Source organism: Myotis lucifugus, unplaced genomic scaffold (genome assembly GCF_000147115.1).
Source record: "Myotis lucifugus unplaced genomic scaffold, Myoluc2.0 scaffold_132, whole genome shotgun sequence".
NCBI lineage: Eukaryota > Metazoa > Chordata > Mammalia > Chiroptera > Vespertilionidae > Myotis > Myotis lucifugus.
The window spans coordinates 1,953,755-1,959,687 of NW_005871180.1; the positions used below are offsets into that span (position 1 = coordinate 1,953,755).

General features: G+C 37.0%; 1 pseudogene; it reads right to left on the reverse strand.

The window, feature by feature from the left end:
* Positions 1–4,811: 4,811 nt before the first annotated feature.
* Positions 4,812–5,614, reverse strand: LOC102428393 (annotated as a pseudogene).
* Positions 5,615–5,933: the final 319 nt, after the last annotated feature.

A 5,933-nucleotide genomic window follows, 5' to 3' on the forward strand; every position in this document is an offset into this window, starting at 1 on the left:
GTGATGAGTGAGGAAGTCATTATTATAACAAAGAGAGGAAAAGATCCCTACTAATAATGCCAAGTGGGTGAAGCACTAAGATGAAGATATTAGATTATCAAGTACTTAGAGCTCTTCACAGTGATAAGATTAATGTAAATAATCAGACTCATAAGAGAAATAATATTACTACAATAAAGCCTGTCAACAACTTATCTGGGGTGCTTTACCTGATTCCAAATTGTAATTTGGTGGAGTTTTTTGTTTATTTGTACTAACCAACTTAATCATCTCCAGTACTTAAAAAATAAGGGAAATTGCTCAAAATTATGGCTCATACATTCTATTTGTGTTGTTCATCACACATAGCCTGGAACACAATCACATGGTATATTTAGTTCTTATTTGGCTGATACTATGTTCTAAAAACTTGAACATTCATAGATATTATTGCTTTTATTTCAGTGATACAAATCTATATATTCCACTTAGCTGAACTGACTACTTATGGAGTCCAAATGCTCAGTATATTCAAACTTCATAATATTTTTGTCTCTGGAATTTAAAAATGTAGAAAGAGTTCCCCTGCTTTTTTCCAAAGTGAATTCCTTTTTTGTTTTTCAAATGGAAAGACTCTCTGACTAATTAGATAAGGAACCAATACAGCCCTGAGCAGATGTCAATTGACTGAGCACCTCATATGTATTATACACAGGACAGGCACTGAGCACAGGAGTAGAGGAGAGAAGATCTATTTCATGCCCTCGGGCTTCAGTAGAACTTGGGATCTATTCTATGTCTTTTTCAAGCATCATTTCTCTTCTAAACTGTATAACATTTCAACTCTTCCAAGGATGGTATATAACTAGTACCATTCTAGATGCTTAGGAGGGAAGTTATTTCATTATTTACAATGGAAGCTTTAGGGTATTAGGAATTAATTCTGCCTTTCACCTTGGTTAAGAAAAGCTGGTGGATTGGGGGGATATAAATATTAAATAAATATGTACACAAGTATTAAATTATAATTTTGAAAAGACATTGTGAGAGACTTTGCCAATAGGTAGACCCTTGGCCAAATCCATGATTAAGTAGGACAGCCTTTCACTCAGACAAGTCTCCTGGTTAAATTCTTTAATTTTAAAAATTTGGTATTATATCTGGAAAGTATCACCAAACCCAAGGTAACCTAGATGTTTTTCTATGTTATCTTCTAGGAATTTTATACTTTTGCATTGTACATTTAGGTCTATAATTCATTGTTAGTAGTTTTTGCAAAAGGGGTAAGCTCTGTCTAAATTCCTTTTTTGGATGTGGATGTCCAGTTGTTCCAGCAATATTATTAAAAAGACTATCTTTTAAACTTTGAATTGGTTTTCTTTGTCAAAGATCAGTTGATTAGTTTTCTGGGTTTATTTCTAGATGCTCTATTCTGTGTTATTGGTTTATTTGTCCATACTTTTACCAAAACTACACTGTCTTGATGATCACAGCTTTATGATACGTCTTAAGTCAGGTAGTGTCAGTCCTCCAACTTTGTTCTTCTCCTTCAATGGTGTGTTGGCTATATCAGGTCTTTTGTCTTTCCATATGAATTTTAGAATCAGTTTGTTGATATCTGCAAAATAACTTGCTGGAATTTTTATTAGGATTGCATTGAACCTATAAATCAAGGTGAAAAGAGAAGAACTGATATCTTAATAATACTGAGTCTTCCTACCCATGTATATTAAATATCCATTTATTGAGGTCTTCTTTGGTTTTTTTTCATCAGCATTTTGTAGTTTTCCTTATATAGATCTTGCACATATTTTGTTAGATTTATACCAAAGTATTTCCTTTTTTTCATTGTGAATATAAATGGCATTTTTTTATGTCAAATTTCAATTGTTCATTGCTGGTATATAGAAAGCAATTTACATTTGTATATAAACCTTGTATCCTGCAACCTTGCTATAATCACTTAATTCAATAAGGCTTTTTTGGTTGTTGTTGAATCTGGGATTTTCTACATAGACTAGGGGCCCAGTGCATGAATTGGTGCACCTTGAAAAGAACTGTGGGCCGCAAAGCTGTGGTGGGCACAGGGGCGGGTCTCGGCCCATCCTCCGTGCCCCCACCTGGCCCCTCCCACCACAGTCCCTGGTCCCCTGTCTGCTGGCAGCCCTGTTTCCCCCCGACACTGCTCCCATGTGTTGATGGTGCTAGCCGTGCTTGCACCCGCTGACGGCGTGGAGTGATTGGGGCCCATTGCCCCTCAGGAGCAGGGGGCAGTGGAGAAGCCCTGAGAGGCGATCAGGGCCAGCAGCCACCGCTCGCACCCGCTGATGGCACTCAGCGATCAGGGCCAGCGGGTGCGAGCGGCAGCTCCAGAGCCAGCAGCGAGGGCGAGTGGGGCCAGCGCTGGCAGCAGATGTGGGCACCAGCAGCAGGTGTGAGTGCCCGGCGGGACTGCGGTGCGCAGGAGCAAAGAATTTTCAGTAACCACCAGAGGCTCACCCCTATGACAGTGACTGGTGCCCTGCCTTGGTCTGGAGACCCTGCTCACCTATTCCACAATTCCACCATGGCAGATGCCCATCATGTTCTGCGCACCTGCTCCCTAGTGGTCAGCGCACATCATAGCAACCGGTTGTTTGGTTGTTCAGTTGTTCCGCCGTTCGGTCTATTTGTATATTAGGGATATATATATATATATATATAGATATATCATTTCTGCAAACAGACATATTTTATGCCTTCTTTCCCAGTATGAAAATCTTTTATTTCCTTTCCATGTCTTATTGCATTAGCTAGATCTTCCAGTACAATTCTGAAAGGGAGTGGTGAAAGGGGGCATTCTTATTTTTGTTGTTAGTGGTATAACTTCTAGTTTCATACCATTAAGCATGATGTTTGTTGTCAATTTTTTACAGATCTTCTTTAGCAATTTGAGAAATCCCCTATTTTTAATTTGCTCAAAGTTTTTATCATAAATGAGTGTTGGGTTTTGTCAGATGCTTTTTTTGTGTCTATTGATATGATGATGTGAAGTCTGTTTTTAGCTTGTCGATGTGATGGACTCCATTCATTGATTTTCAAACCTTGAACCAGCTTTGCATACTTGTGATAAATTACACTTGGTTATGATGTATAATTTTTTTAACACATGGTTAGAATTTATTTGATAATATTTTGTTGAAGATTTTTGCATTGATATTCATGAGAGATATTAGTCTGTAATTTCCTTTTCTTGTTATGTCTTTGTCTGGTTTGGGTATTAGGATAATGCTGGCCACACAGAATGAGTTAAGAAGTATTCCCTCTGCTTCAATTTTCTGGAAGAGATTATGGAGAATTGGAATAATTTACTCCTTCAATGTTTTGAGGAATTCATCAGTGAACTCATCTGGGCCTGGTACTTTCTGATTTGTCAGGCCATTAATTATTCTTTTTTTAAAATTTTTTTAAAATATATATATATATATATATATATATATATACTGGGGATGTGCCTGCAACCAAGGTACATGCCCTTGACTGGAATCGAACCCTGGACCCCTCAGTCCGCAGGCCGACGCTCTATCCACTGAGCCAAACCGGTCAGGGCCAGGCCATTAATTATTAATTCAATTTCATTAATAGATATTTGCCTATTCAGAGTATCTATTTTTCCTTGTATGCATTTTGGTTTCATCATTCAAGGTTTTGATCCATTTCATCTATGTTATCAAATTAGTGGCCATATAATTGTTCATAATATTTTAATTATATTTTTAGTTCACAATTTATATATTTGGAAACAGTAATAGTTGTCATGATTATTTTATTTTCTATCTCTGTTAAGAGTGGCTCTAAAAACAGCCTAATGGCCCTAGCCTGTTTGGCTCAGTGGATAGAGCGTCAGCCTGTGGACTGAAGGGTCCAAGGTTCAATTCCAGTCAAAGGCATGTACGTAGAATGAGTTAAGAAGTATTCCCTCTGCTTTAATTTTCTGGAAGAGATTATGGAGAATTGGAATAATGTACTCCTTCAATGTTTTGAGGAATTCACCAAAATGGTGGTTGGGGGCACATCCCCAGTAGGGGGTGTGCAAGAGGCAACTGATCAATGTTTCTAATTCTCTATCCCTCTCCCTTCCTCTCTATAAAAAATCAATAAAATCTATTTTTTTTAAAAAAAACAGCCTAATGATTCACATAACTAGATAAGCAAATCAAGCTTTATAAACTTATAACAAATATTAAGTTGCTGGCATTGAAAAGCTGGGTTTGGATATAGACAAGTGTGCTGTTTGCTTTAAATCTTTGAGTACCTTGGCTTTTAATATTTTATTCTTATATTCAAGCAGAAAGTGCATGACTTCATTTCATACAATAAACTGATCTAAGAGTGGAAAATTTGTAGGGATGAAGGAAATTCCAAGTTTTTGTGTGTGCATAAATAGCTTTATATAATAAATATGCAGCCATTAAAACGTTATATAGGGACAGTACAATTTAAAACTTCAACTTCTGATTACAGATTACCAAATCTAATCCTTCTCATTATTATCATTAATGGCATAATTTATTTGCTTTGAGGTAAATATGATCTCATTATACTATACACTATATTAAGGATGACATACCAATATCAATCAAGAAGGTGAAACAAACATGTAATAAAGTCCAATGAGATAAATTCAGCTCTGTGAAACTATGTTTTATGTTTGCTGACACATTTTTGTTTATGACCAATATCATCTTTAGTTCAGCATGTGTGTAATACTAACTGGAATTTAATTCACAAGTGTTATTTTTATTGGGTTTTCAAATTTGGAATGCTTTTGATCCAAAAGAGATACCTATGCCTTAAAACACACACACAAGCTTTCCTTCCTTCCGCTTTATAGTATTAATACAGTCTCTCATTTCCTCGTACTGTTTTAATTGGAAGCACTTCATAGCCAAGGTCTGTATTGCCCATTATTGTGTGTGTTTCTTGAATGTGAAGGTGGTACAAAACTGTTTCCGAGGGGTAAAGTATACATCAGAGCAAAATCTGGCAGCAAAGTTAGCAATACTTTTTGAAAAATAAGCACCCAACATGTTCTGCGCTGGGTTAGTACTCTTAGCTGGGTGGCTGTGATAAGTCTTTTTCTTTGAAATTGATAGAACAAACTTCTGAATGATTGAACTGGTGATGTAATGAAGAACTCCATGCAGCACCATAGGGAAGATGAAGGAGAGAAGAGGAAGTAGTCATTTGCTATGAGGCACTCCCATGCCTATCACTCTTCCAATCCCTTCTTTAACACATTCCAAAATTCCAGCATTATCTTGAATCATCTCACTCTGTACTGTTTCAATTAGACTTGCTGAATAAAAAGGCATTGCCACCATATGTTAGCCTAACCTTATTGCCAGGTCCTGGCAAATAGTGATTTTCAAGGTGAATGGAGCATCACTAAGCAGTAATGTGTGGGAATTCTCCACAGAGGAAGCCAGCAAGCTGGAGGCATTTCACTTCACAATGATTTCAGTAGAAAGTGTTTTACTATTTGTTTAGGATTTCATTTACTAGTACGTGAAGCCTCCCTTGGTAAAGGTGTGAATTCACTGATTATTCCCTCTGCTCCAAGTGTGACTCCCTGGACAAAAAGTGTACTTCCCATTACTATTTTAAAAAATCTTTATTATTCAGATTATTACAGATGTCCTTCCTTCCCCCCCCCCATTACCTCCCTTCACCCGGTTCCTGCCCTGCACCCCATTGTTAGTGTCCATAGGTAATGCATATATCCATACAAGATCTTTGTTTAATTTCTTCCCACCCCCACCCTCCTTACCTCTGAGAATCATCAGTCTGCTCCATGTCGATGCCTCTGATTCTATTTTATTCATCAGTTTATTCTATTCATTGGATTTCTTATTCATTTATTTTTAGATTCAATTGTTGATAGGTATGTTTTTGTTGTCATTTTGTAGTTCATG